This window comes from Panthera pardus, unplaced genomic scaffold, assembly GCF_024362965.1.
Source record: "Panthera pardus isolate Hobbes unplaced genomic scaffold, ASM2436296v1 HiC_scaffold_11, whole genome shotgun sequence".
Taxonomy (NCBI): Eukaryota; Metazoa; Chordata; class Mammalia; order Carnivora; family Felidae; genus Panthera; species Panthera pardus.
Window position 1 is genome coordinate 21,890,683 of NW_026526666.1, and position 14,050 is coordinate 21,904,732.

Consider the following 14,050-nt stretch of genomic DNA (forward strand, 5'->3'; position numbering starts at 1 on the left):
ATCCTTTAAATTTATAATTTGTTGTGATTTTATTCCTGTATTACATAAATATTTACTTTTATACCATTTTATGTTAATAATGTATTCTTTTTTATTTTTTAAATTTTTAATATTTTTTTGGTATTCTTTTTTTTAAAGAGGTCTGCAACTCAAGTTATATTTGAACAAAACCTGAATCCATCCTTAGACCTGATCTTTTTCTGTCTATTTCTCTCATCATTGCTTTTCATGTTCTTAAAAGCAGGACCGGGGCGCCTGGGTGGCTCAGTCAGTTAAGCGGCCGACCTCGGCTCAGGTCATGATTTCGCGGTCTGTGAGTTTGAGCCCCGCGTCGGGCTCTGTGCTGACAGCTCAGAGCCTGGATCCTGTTTCAGATTCTGTGTCTCCCTCTCTCTGACCCACCCCCCTTCATGCTCTGTCTCTCTCTGTCTCAAAAATAAATAAACGTGAGCACTGGGTGTTGTATGGAAACCAATTTGACAGTAAATTTCATATATTAAAAAATAAATTAAAAAAATTAAAAAAAAAATAAACGTTAAAAAAAAATTAAAAAATAAAAAGCAGGACCTACACTAACACTAATATATATGGGATGCAGAACAAATATTCCAAAAATACCACCTATGACTTAGTGCCCTAAATTTTAGAAAAACAGCTTTATTAAATTAATTCCTCCCTCTCCAATATTAATATGTTGTTCCAGTTATTAGATGCAAAATAAAAACTTAATATATTTTAAGTTTCACTAACAGAACTTCTATTCTCACTACTTATGTATAAAAATGAGATTTTTTAAATACTGTAGGTGTAAATAAAAAATAAGAATAGCTAAATCCTGACTTATTCTCGCAATAAAGTATTATTAACCCATGGATAAATAAACTTCTTAAACACATTTAAAAATATTAGTCAACTTAAAAATTTGTGAAGGATACACGGCTTTTCACATTTCTTTAAGGGCATGCAAGCAAAAACATTTGGAGACAACTGATCTAGGCAAATAACTATGAAAGGCTGTATAAATCAATCATGCAACTCCTTTAAGGGAGCCACCATCTATTTTTAACTGTCCTGTTGGCAGATTTCAGCAGACAGCTGTATCAGATGGGTGGAGGCTGCCTGATGGTGTGGAAGAACACAGTGTTGGCCCACTTATTTTCAGTTGTGAAACCTTCCCTTCAAATCCTAAAACTTAAATAATTCAATTGAGGCGAACATTTTTATAGTTTGGGGTGGAAATAACTCCCATTTGTGCTGTATAACAGAGAGCATGGGGGTCCACAGGCCTTGATGGGCAACAGCTCTGATCCATTTTCCTCACAGCCTTCCAGTCTTTTATGTGTCCAGGAATCCTAGGTATTTATCATTATCAGTAATTAGGTGCTCCAGATCTCCCTGATGTGGTGTTGTTGACAAGTCCACACTGGAGGTTGGTTTTCAGTTCAGAATTGTCCCTAGATAGTTGGGGCTAAATCTCCAGCTTCCGGGAGCCCTAGGGGTGGAACACCAGTGGTAGCTGACTTTTTAGGGTAGGCCATCTCGCTTCCCTCATGTTATTCTTAGAGGAGAAGGGCCTATGCAAACTGACCATAACTCCAGAACCATTGCTTTTTTCATTTCTCCCCCAACCACTTTCGCAGGGTATGAATCTATCAGATCTCTCCAGGCGAGCAGGTTCAGTTTGGATTCTAGAAGCTGCTACTTCATGGACTTCCTACTGCAGTAAGCCTACTAGACCTCAGTAATGAAATCCTTGAAATATGCACAATGACTTCTCCAGAGTGCATATTTGCCCCCAGGCTGGCTGGATTAGGGCAGAGACTACCTCATTTGCCCTCTTGGCTCAGTTCTGTGGCTCAGTGCTGGGCATTGGTCCTTTTGCCATAACTTTATTTCATATGCTTTTGCCATAACTTTATTTCATAAACCCCATGGGTTTCTCTGTCACTGGCTTGGATCAATACAATCCGGGCTTCCTATCTCAGGGAAAAGTCAGTAGGTATAGGGATCTCTTGTTTTCAAAAGGTCATGTTAGGCCACTTCACTTTTACAGAAAACCTATAACTGGAAAAAATTCAAAGAGAATTTTTGCTTTTATGAAAGAAAGTGAAAAATAATAATAGCATTTGGTGTTTGTTTTGCAGTGAACCATTATATAGAGGCAGCGTGCACCCCCAGCAATGAGAGTGGCCACGCCAAGCTCCTCCCTGGGAACTAAACTCAGCATCTCAAATCAAGCCACCAGAGCTTTGAACTGTGTGAGCATCTGTGCTTTATCTTGACTTATTTTATGCATCTGTTAGCAAGATGTGTCCTGAGGTATCAGAAAAGCCTAAGAGAAATTATTTTTGCATCTGCGAATACTCAAAACATTTTCCACATAAATGAATGGTAATTGCTTCTTTGCTTTATGCCATTCTGGCTCACAGAAGTTTTCGTAGGAATACTCTACTTTTGATTAGCAGGGGAATCCAGTAGAAGGTCTCAAGTTACCTTAAGCAAAATTTCCCTCCCTATGGCTTTGCTAAGAGGGTAATGAATTCTCACACACTTGTCCAAAGCTGACGGTGTATTGACCTTATAGGTACATAAGTAAAAGAGGATATTCAATTGACTTTGCAGAACAAAACCAAACCCCCCCTGCCAAATTCCAAGGTTATCTTCTATTTCATTTTTAAAAATATTTTATTTTATTTTAATTTTTAAAAACATTTTATTTATTTATTTATTTATTTATTTTTATGAGAGAGAGAGAGAGAGAGAGTGAGGGGCAGAGAGAGAGAGAGGGAGAGTGAGGGGCAGAGAGAGAGAGAGGGAGAGAGAGAGAATCCCATGCAGGCTTTGCACTGTCAGTGCAGAGCCTGAAGCGGGGCTCAAGCTCACCTGAAGTGGGGCTTGAACTCACAAACAGATCATGACCTGAGCTGAAATTGGATGTTTAACTGACTGAGCCACCCAGGTGCCCCAGTTATCTTCTATTTCCTCATATTCTGGGACCATAGGGCAGATAAAATAATAATGCTAGTAGTAATAAAACTAAGCTGTGGTGGACTACTCTCGTATTCAGATAAAACTGGAAACACTCTTAAATGGGAATGAAAGGTTTGAGTTCTACCTGTGTATTTGGCCTCTCTCTTTTATAGCAATGCTGACCCCCCTACCCCCACTGCCATATCCAGCTGATGGCACATTTCTTTTTCAAAGTTTGTAGAGTCAGTTTGAAACATATTTCCCCATATTTCCCCCCAACCATACCACATCATATTCAACAAACTTATCCTTATATAATTCCAGTGCCTCTCTTGTCACCATTTTGTTCCCAAAGACCTACCTCCTAGAACCTTATTTCCTCTGCTCCTCTGAGGACTAATCACTCTCTAGGCTGCTCATGGAGGTCATGATAATGGCAGGTCCTGGGGGTCTTCAACTACATAATCTCCTGTAGGGTTAAATTCAGTGTGACAGGATTTCAGTTGTAATAAGATGTTAAGTGAGATTTTCCCCCGCTCTTGGCCCAGAATTATAAAGTACAGATGTGAGGACCAGAGACAGTTAATTCCCCATATTCTAAAGAGAGCCACCAACTAAGCCTCATATCTGCCTTTCAGGGCTTGAAGGAATGCTGGAGAGGTGAAATTTTGTCAGAGACAAATATCCAGCTGACATAATGGTGCATTTGACTGAGATAGTGACGGTGGAGGTGGTGAGAAGGGGTCAAATTCTGGTTGTATTTTGAAGGGAGAGTCAATTGGATTGGATATAAGGAAAAGAGGAGTCAAGCATGACTTCACATTTTTAGACTACTGAAAACTGAAATTGAAAGTATGAAGTTGCCAGGGATGCCTCAGTGACCCAGTCAATAGAACATCTGACTCTTGATCTCAGGGTTGTGAGTTCAAGCTCCACATTGGGTGTGGAGCCTACTTACAAAAAAAAAAAAAAAAAAAAGTATGAAGTTGTCATTAAATGATGTGAGGAAAATTATGGATGAAGCAGATTTGGAGAAGAAGATCAGGAGTTTAGTTTTGGACTTGTAGAGTTTGAAATCTATATTAGAAATTCAAGTGGGGATGTCAAAAGGCAGTTGGATATAGGAATCTGGTGTTCAGTGTGGGGATCTGAGGCACTGATGTAAACTTGGGAGTCCTGATTTTATAAATGGTGAGAGCTCCACTGAAATGCATGTAGCAAAGAGAAAAGTTTCAAAATGTCAGCTCTGGGGATACTCAACAATAAGAAGTGAAGATAAAATAAAACAAAAAACAAAACAGGAAAAGGGAACTGAGATGGAACAACCAGTGTAGAGTTTGGAGGAAAAACAAGAGAGCTTGGCATGCCGGATGAGAAGTAGAGGAAGGGTTTCCAGGAGGGGTATGAGGGAAGGGCTGTTGATGGATCCAGAAAGAACAAAGATTCAGTTGGTAATCCGATGAGAGCAGTTAGTGGGGCTGAGTGGGAGAGGAACTGAGGATGCCAGTAAGACAGTCCCAGAGGTTTGCCCTAAGAAGGAGCAAAGAAAAGATGTGGTAGCTGGAGGAGGAGTAGGCCGTTAGGACTCTCTCTCTCTCTTTTTAAAATTTATTTATTCTTGAGAGAGAGAGCCCAAGTGAGTGGAAGAGGGGCAGAGAGAGGAGGACAGAGAATCCCAAGCAGACTCTGTGCTATCAGTACAGACCCCAACTCTGGGCTGGATCCTACAAATGGAGAGATCATGACCTGAGCGGCAATCAAGAGTTGGATGCTTAACAGACTGAGCCATCCAGGCACCCCTTTTGTTTTTAATATCAGGGAAAAAACAGTATGTTTATTTACTATCAGTAGGACTCAGTTGAGACGTAAAAACTGATGATATAAGAGGAAAAGGGATATGTATCAGTCTAAGTCCTGGCAAGAAGCAGATGGTGTGCACAAGTTGGATAATTTGAACTTTTCTTTCTTTCTTTTCTTTTTTTTTTTTTTTTTTTACTTTTTTAAAAAAAGCGTTTATTTATTTTTGAGAGAGAGTGCACATACCAGCAGGGGAAGTGTAGAGAGAGCGGAGGTGAGGGGGTGGACAGAGGATCCAAAATGGGCTTCGTACTGACAGCAGAGAACACAGTGCGGGACTTGAACTCATGAACCAAGGATATCATGACCTGAGTGAAGTTGGATGCTCAACCAACTGAGCCACCCAGGCACCCCTAATTTGAAGTTTTAACAGGGATGATTTATTATACAAAATTATGATCAGAGTATAAAGAAAACAAAGGGATAGTGTAGTACCCTGGGGGTAAGTTACAGATTGGTATTAATACCAATTAGGGGAGGGGAAAAGTTACCAGAACCCGGAAAAGGGGAGCTCTCTGTGCCATTTGGTGGATGGACTAAGCCAGCCCACAGGGAAGGAGCTGGAAAAATAAATTCCCACCTCCACTTTCCTTCCTCCTACACATCCCAAGCCCTTTCCTGGGCACCCCTGTCCTTCCCACTGGACAGAATAATATGGAAGCTGGAGGGCAGGGGAACCCGTTGATTCAGGGCAGACTCTCTGGCAAAGAGTAGGGCAGGGGCAGGAGGAAAATGGATCTCAAGGGGCAAACAAAAAATTCTGCACAGGGAGAATCACTGGAGTGATGACCTTGAGTAAGTGAGAGAGGAAGAACCTGGTGTACAAGTGGAGGGATTAGCTATAGAGTGGGAACACCTCCAGGTCCTGCTCAGGACAGAGAGAAGGCAGACTGCCAGGGTGCACATGCTGGTAGGTTGGGTGATGTGATGGTAGGAGTTTAGAAATGGTTTTCTTCTTTGATTCCTTCATCTTTCTCAGGGAGAGAAGAAGCAAGGTCATCAGCTTGAGTGTAAGGTATTTGAATGTGTGCATGGTATTAAAGAAGCTGGGCAATGCTTCTAGTTCTGAGTTGTTTGCTAGTTGGGGACTGCCTATACTTTTGTATTTCTGCCATTCATTTTTACTGTGCCATGCTCTCATAAACATACTCTTTTCTAGTCAGATCCATCTCCCAACTAGTGCCCTCCAAGCTTATGTATTTACATCCTTTTATCTGAAACAAAAACAAAAACAGCAAAAAAACCCGACACATCCCTTTGCTCATCTATTTTCCCTAATTCAAGGTATGTGTCCTTCATGAAGCCCTCTTTAACTACTCATCCCACACTGTCATTTCTCTTCAGTGTACTCTACTTTGACCTGTTAACGCCACATATGCCTGGCTTTGTTTTCTAATTGTTTCCTGTTATCCTTGGTCTCTGCACTTGATTGTAAAATCATCTATGGCAGAAATAATTTCCTTTTTGTCATCTGGCCATGACGATGAGTTTAGACTTATAATAATTGCTCATTGAATTGTTATTATACCCAATACCCACTCAGAACCTGCAGCAAATGTGTGGTTACCTCGCTGGCAATGAGTTTAATACAATATTTGTTTTTTAGCTATATAATCCAGATGAAATTGTGACTACCACTTGAAGGGGAAAAAAATGTCTTTCCAACGGTGATTTTTAAATTTAGTTAAATAAGAAATAATAGCTGAATATGAACCAGATGCATTTGCTCAACATATTATAATTATTGCAGGAAAATATTCTGAGTTTGTTATAATCTTATGAACCAGAGATTCTCAGCCCTGGTTGTATTAGTTGTGTACCTGAAGGCATTAGAAATTGAGCATCTGGAGGGCTCCTGGATGGCTCAGTTAGTTAAGCGGCAGACTCATGTGGCTCGTGAGTTTGGGTCCTGTGCAGGGCTCCATGCTGACAGTGGGGAGCCTGCTTGAGATTCTGTCTCTCTTCCTCTCTCTGCCCCTCCCCTGTGCATGCTCTCGCTCTCAAAATAAATAAATAAGATTACAAAAAAAAAAAAAAAAAAAAAAAAAAAAAAAAAAAAAAAAAAAAGAAAAGAAATTGACCATCTGGGAGCCAAACACAAAAATAAGAAATTGAGCATCTGGGAGCAAGCTTAAGAGATGTTTGACTGAGTATGATCCTTTCTGCTTCCCTTCTCCTTGCTAACTCCTGTGAAACTAGTCACCAAGTTCTGATTGTAGGTTTGAAATGACTCTTAATTCTCTGGGCATCTGACACGTAACCTGTTCCAAACCAAACCTTCATATTCTCCCTAACACGCTGCACTCTCCTCTGATCTTCCTGCACCTTCTGGATTCTGTCTCCTATCTACACACTCAATCCACCCAGTTCTGTCAGCTCTACCTTCAAAATACAGTGTCCTTCAGACCTCATCATTTGTCCTGCTATCATGCTTTTCTAGCCCTCCAGATAAATATGAATCATGGATTTCATATATATTATGTATAACTGTTAGAATATGTTTTCTAATCATTTAAATCATTTAAAACTGTGAATTGGGGCTCCTGGGTGGCTCAGTCGGTTAAGTGTCCGACTTCAGCTCAGGTCATGATCTCATGGTTCATGAGTTCAAGCCCTACATTGGGCTCTGGGCTGACATCTGAGATCCTGGAGTCTGCCTTGGTTTCTGTATCCCCCCCCCACTCCCTTTCCCTAACGTGTGCGGGTGCATGTGCGCATGCTCTCTCTCTCTCAAAAATAAATATAAAATAAAATAAAACCATGAATTGTGTTGTTTCCCCACTTAGAAGTCCCCGCTGGCTTTCCATCATGCCTAGAGTAAAATCCATAGCCCTCACGGTGGCTTACAAGGCCTGTTCTCCCTCTGACCTCACCACCCGCCACCCTTTCCCTTTCTCATTGCACTGCAACCACACTGCCCATCTCCCTGATCCTTGAAAACAGCAAGCGTTCTCTCACTGCTTTCTCGTCCTGGAGTAAGCTTTTCTCCAGATTTCTGTGGGGCTCATCTTTTCAGTTAACTCAGCTCTCTCCTCACAGTATTAACTCCTCAAATGATTGCATGTTATTGTGATTTGTGTGGGAATAGAGTTGGCAGAGGGTAATGCTAGCATTTATCATTCCTCCACGATTAGCTGTTTGTCATCTCTCTAAATATGACTGTTCAGGTTTCATAAGGCACTTCAACTTTCTACCTCTTTGGCTGTTGTTTGGACACAATGGAATGTTATTCCTAGAAAAAGACCCCTAAAGACATGAGGCATTTTCACTTTTGCAAAACCAAACTGCCTTTTAGGATGTCCCAAGATCAAACAAATCCCAACATTGCCAGATATCAACCTCTCTGAGTGTGGGTTATTAAGAAGATGTAGGCTAATCACAGTCTTATTTAGATTTCTGAGTTTATATTTCAGGTAATAAAATTTCTCTGATAATAACACCTTTTTTTGGAACACCTATAGAATTACCTCCTGTTTTATTAATGCCAGATCTACTTACTCTTACTGGGTAATGCTATGAATTTCTGTCAAGTATATGTGTAAATACATGAATATGTTTGTGGGCATGTATATATAGCACTAATTCTTTCTCCTTAATGTCTCTCATTTGTAGAAATAATATTCCCTGTTTTATTTGATACTTTTCTTCTAGGATTTCTCAATAGTGTCAATTCTGAGATAGACTGGCTTTATAGCAGACTAAGTATGATATTTTTAATTAACGTTGTGCTGACTCATTTGACCGTTAGTACTTGATAAGTCTTTGTAGGTATGTATTTCAGGAGACCTTATTCCTTCTCCCTGAGACCCTTCTACTCTTCTAGGAATTGTGGAAAGAATACAGTGAACTGTTTCGGTCCTCACTCTTCAGGGGTAGATGCTTTGTGGGTAGTGCTTTGAGGATAGGTGGGTAGAAAGAGAGTAGTTACCTCCCTCTTCTTCCAGTGATCAGACAGAAAGGAAAACATGGGTAGCCATCAAGGGAGATAAATTTGCTTTTCTGTACTCAGTTGCTCAGAATACTGTCATCTACTGCCACCATGTGGGTATTTATAATTACTGATTTCAAATTTGAGTGTTTCCCTGTTGAACCTGGTCCTTAGCTGAAATACAAAGAATTCTAAGTTTGTTTTAGTGTTCTTCAGCCTCAGATTGGCTCTGAAGTCGCCTCCAGCTTCCTTGTACTCTCTGACCCACAATGAGTTTCCATTATTACTTTTTCTCTCCTTATGTTGCACTCTGTTAAAGCAGTACTAAAGTCATGCTGCTGATACTCTAAAGACTTAATTTTTAAGATTTTAATTAATGACTTTTTTAATTTTAGAGAGAGAGGGCTTGTGAGAAAGGGGGCGGGTAGGGGGGGGGGGGTCCCAAGCAGACTCCATGCTCAGCTTGGAGCCCAATGTGGGGCTTAATCCCATGACCCTGGGACCATGACTTGAGCCAAAATCAAGAGTTGGCCACTTAACCACCCAGGTGCCCCAATGACTTTTAATTTTTAACACACCAGTTTGAGACAGAGAGACCCTAGAATGTTCCCCAATTATCTTTGTTTCCTGATATTCATGCCTGTGTACCCCCTTCACCTTGAGTGTGGGTGGGACCTGTGACTAGCTTCTAACCAATAGAATATGGCAGAAGCGATGGGCTGGCATTTCCATAATTACATTACATGCTATCATAACTTTCATATTGCTAGCTGACTCTCTAGATTGCCTTCTAGGCTTGCATGCATGAAGCAAGAAGCCGTGTTGGGGAGGCCCAGTGCAAAGGAACCAAGGGCCACTACTGGCTGCCAGTAGGCAAGAGACAGGGGCTCCAGTCCAACAGAACATAGACAGTTGAATCCTGCTCACAACCACACGAACCTGGGAGCAGATGATTCTCCCATGGAGCTTTTGGAAGAGATGCTAGCCCTGTCTGCTACTTTGATTGCAGCTTCGTGAGAAGCCAAGGTCTGGGTTAAGCTATGCCCAGATTCTCTGAGATACTAAATGTGTGTTGTTTTTAGCAACTAAATGTGTGGCAATTTGTTATGCAGCAATAGCTAAATAATACACAGTTCTTTGGTTTTATTTATGTGACTCCTTTCTTTATAGGATTGCAATATAGGTCCTTAGAGACTGTTCTTGGAAATAAATGTAATTGACAAGCACCACTCTGTGCTAGAATTGTCCATCCCCTCCTACAAAGGCTCTGTTACTGAATCAACTTGTTGTGCCTGATTTCTCTAGGATAAGTTTTCTCTCAGGAGATACTTCAGCTATTCATACAGAGAGAGTTCTGTAGGGACTGCATATATAACTCCCCAAATAAGCTTGGACAGACTTAAATCAAGCGATGGGCACGACTTAACCTAAAGCTGAGATCACATACCTTATCGGATAATTTATCAACTTCCAGATACATTATACTATTGCAGCCATGGTGATCATGACTGATATTAAACTTTACTCTTAACTTTAAAAAATGCTTCATGCCAGGGATCAGTCATGAAATACTTGACTAAGAGTATGAACAGGGTGCTAAAAGGCAAGGGTGAGGATAGGGCGTATCTCCCTTTATCACAGACCATCAACTTGATCCTAGAATACAGCCAGCATTTTTTTTGTAAGTACACTAAATTTCATACACTGTATATCATGGGAGAGCCTGTTGTGTTATGCCAATGGCATGCTTCTGATAAACCCGTCTGATAAATGTAAAGGAAGTTAACTTATAGTCGCTGGTAGTTTATTAACCTAAACTGCCCCTAGTGATCAGCTTTAGCTTTTCTCATAAAACATGGAGTTTTGTACAGCATTGCCATCAAGATCTGCAGTTTCTAGGATTTAATTTTCTCTTTTTTTTGAAAACCAGAGCAGCATTTATTCAGCTCTGATACAGAGGCTTAAATACATTTAAACTCAAAATGTGCTCATAAATTATCTTTTTGGAACAACTGAAGTAAGCTTGGCTGTGAAAACATGCTCAGTTTCAACCAAAGGGCAGGGGATGTCAGGGAGCCCTCTTGCTCAACAGTAAACCCCAACTGTTAAAACCAGAAATAGACAAGACCGCTGAGCTCATGCTCTAACTGAAATCCATTGTTGTTGTTTCTTATGGCACTTTCTTGAGGCATTGATGAAGATGTTTGGCAATGACTGGAACATTCCAGTCACCAGGACAAAAAAGACCTGATAGCAACAGAATGCCTAAGAGACCACATCCCTTTCCCTGCCCGTGATCACATTCCTAACACATATTGACCCCCACATATGATTACATCCCTCTACCTGCTCTCTTGCATGTACATGATCCCAGCTGTCCCTATAAACTCTAGGTGACCATCTTGCAAGTGGAGAGGTCAGTTGTTGAGGCTTGAGCCTGCCGCCTCCCCTGGCTCCCAGCAATAGAAATGAATCCCTCCCTTTCTCTTTTCCATATCCCGTTTCTTAAGTTATTGGTTTCTCTTGAAACAAGTTTATCTGAGTTTTTTTTCTGGCAACATCGTTGGCAAACCCAGCCAGGAGCTATGCTTTCGATTTGTCCAGCCCCTTCCGATTCCTTGGGCTGGGGCAACTGGCCAGGGTAGCATGCTGTGACTTACCTGTTAGTTTCCTGAGTCAGTGGCTGTGATAGATGGATCAGTAACAGAAAAGGGGAGGATGGCAGTTGTGTACAGTTCAGTGCAGACTTGATCAGTCTATAGAACTCCTGACAAGTGACTTCCTATTCAGAGCATAGTATACTCCAGTATCCAACTCTACACTAGACTCTTCCTGAACATGAGCTTGCCCATGCTGCATCTTTTGATATGTCAGTCTTTATTTGCCACCTCTCACCACTATCCCTGGTTTTGGCATCTCAAAACAAAAACAATCTCCACTGTCCAAAAAGGTGTAGAAAACTTAAACCAGAGGCAATATTTAAATTTAGACAAGGTGCCATGATGGTTCCCCCAAAATTATTTTGGTTAAGAACCCCAATGCAATGACTGCAGGTGTGAGAAATAAGATCTAGTATCCCATGGAAGGAGCTTAGGACAAAATACAAAGCATACTGTGGTAGGTCCTCAATGTTTCTATAGAATAGGAGAGAGACAAACAAAAAGACAAAAGCCGACATGCAAACTGGGCCAACACAACAGAGGCAGAGGTGGGCACAGGTATGTTATTAATGGACACACACATACCTACTGTGGGAGTGCTAATAATGCTGACTCCATCCTTGGCCCTCCATCTTGTTTATATTTGCACCATGACCTCTCTTGGGGCAACATGTTCCAGGCCTCTTGGAGATTAATATACATACTTTAGAAATGCCCGCCAAAGCCAGGATTGGGGGAAGCTTGTTGTGGCCTCCCATGAATTTGTTAGAGATACCATTTCCTTCCTGATGCACAAGTATGCCACAAGATCTAATTAAGGGTTAGCTGTCAATTGGGTGCATACAAGCCCTTTGAAGTGTGTGTGAATCCTTTTGTTTCACTACAGTGCCCCTCCCCAAGTGTCTCTTTCACTCTATACAATCTGTAGACTAAGGTCTGGACTTTGTGGAAGAGTAACTATGCAGTTGCCATGCATCGTTCTCCACCTGATCCACCCCCTGTTAATAAGTTACCCTGAATAAAAGTCTGTGTAAACTGTTTGGAGTTGCCTGCTTTGTTTTCCAGCCTCAAAGAGCCTTCTTAGTTTAGGGTATACTTTACTGTCTTTCCCCCACCTGGAACACCCAAAGCTGGGTTCACCTCTTGATGAGTGTTGAGCCAAAAGACACAAATGGAATCAGAAAAGGAAGGGTCTTACTTTTTTTTTTTTTAAGTTTATTTATGTATTTATATAGAAAGAGAGAAGGAGTGTGTATGCATTGAGCAGGGGAGGGGTAGAGAGAGAGAGAGAGAGGGAGAAAGAGGGAATCCCAAGTAGGCTCTGCACTGCCAATGCAGAGCCTGATATGGGTTCAATCCCATGAACCGTGAGATCGTGACCTGAGCCAAACTCAAGAGTCAGACACTCAACTGAATAAGCCATCCAGGTGCCCCAGGAAGGGCCTTACTTGTAATAAGTAAAGAACATCTGGATCACTGCAAAGCATTTTCAATGGTAGGATCCAGAGAGGCAATCAGAAATCATATTCTAAAGGGCTTTAAGTGATATGTGTAGAGGTGGAAAAATAATTTTCCCTCTACCCTGTAGGGGTCAAGGGCAGGCTGTGCCAAGATGGACCTACTTTGGCATGAAGATTATTTTGAGTTAAAAAGCAACCAAACAGTAGATCATGAAAAGCTCTCTACCTCCCCCCAAACTGTCTAAAAATAATTTAGATAGAGAATCTGCTCTAGGGAGAACTATCAACATAGACAACTGCATTATACTGTGAATTAGGTATGGTAGCCAGGGAGGAACCTAGCTAGACCTCTTTGATTAAAGTCATCTATGTCCCTTTTTTTCTGAGTGGTACAGCAAACATTTGTTTGCCAAACATTTACTCTTTTTATTTTTTTTTAATTTTTAATGTTTTATTTTTGAGAGAGAGAGAGAGAGAGAGCAGGGGAGGGGCAGAGAGAGAGAGGGAGACACAGAATCTGAAGCAGGCTCCAGGCTCTGAGCTGTCAGCACGAAGCCTGATGTGGGGCTTGAACTCACGAACCGTGAGATCATGACCTGACCTGAAGTCTGACACTTAACCGACTGAGTCACCCAGGTGCCCCTAAATATTTATTTTTTTTTTCATCTTCTTATGAGTTACATTCCTTCTTTTTAAAGTCCCAGACCCCTATGCCCTTCTCCTTAGTTCAGGATGACATATATATCTCATTCTGCCTGACTGTCTTTGGAATTTACATGTCTGTGTGGATTCCTTGTATGTAAGAAATTAAGTTTGGTTTGACCCAGTTAATCTGTCTCATGTCAACTTGATTCTTATTCCAGCTAGAAGGACCTTGAAATGGACAGGAAATTCTTGCTGCCCAACAGTTGGTATAGCTGGTGGCAAAATACTTTCTTTAACTTGTTGGACACCACTCACCCTAGACACAGCTGTAGATGAGAGATACCTAACAAACAGCTGGCAGAAGATAAGATTTCTTACCATGTCGGTCTCCTGGAATCTCTATCTATGGAATCTGATAGACAGTGGTAGAGTCCTTTTTCTCTCTTTCTAAATTTATGTTAGCAGGAGAAAATATTTTTGGAACCAGTTCCTTGCACTTAGTGATTCATTGATTGAATTTGGTAGAGCAC

The 14,050-nt window shown here is 41.1% G+C and overlaps 1 protein-coding gene across 2 annotated transcripts in view; it reads left to right on the plus strand.

Annotated features, from left to right (window-relative positions):
• FRRS1 (ferric chelate reductase 1) overlaps positions 1–14,050 on the plus strand; it is a 102,169-nt gene that overhangs the window by 23,071 nt on the left and 65,048 nt on the right. Inside the window, exon 2 of one of the 2 annotated variants that reach the window (XM_053892060.1) lies at positions 2,145–2,256. The exons of the other annotated variant lie outside the window; for it this stretch is intronic. The gene's annotated coding sequence lies outside the window, so the exon portion shown is untranslated. The remainder of the gene's footprint in view (positions 1–2,144; positions 2,257–14,050) is intronic. 2 annotated transcript variants of the gene reach the window in all.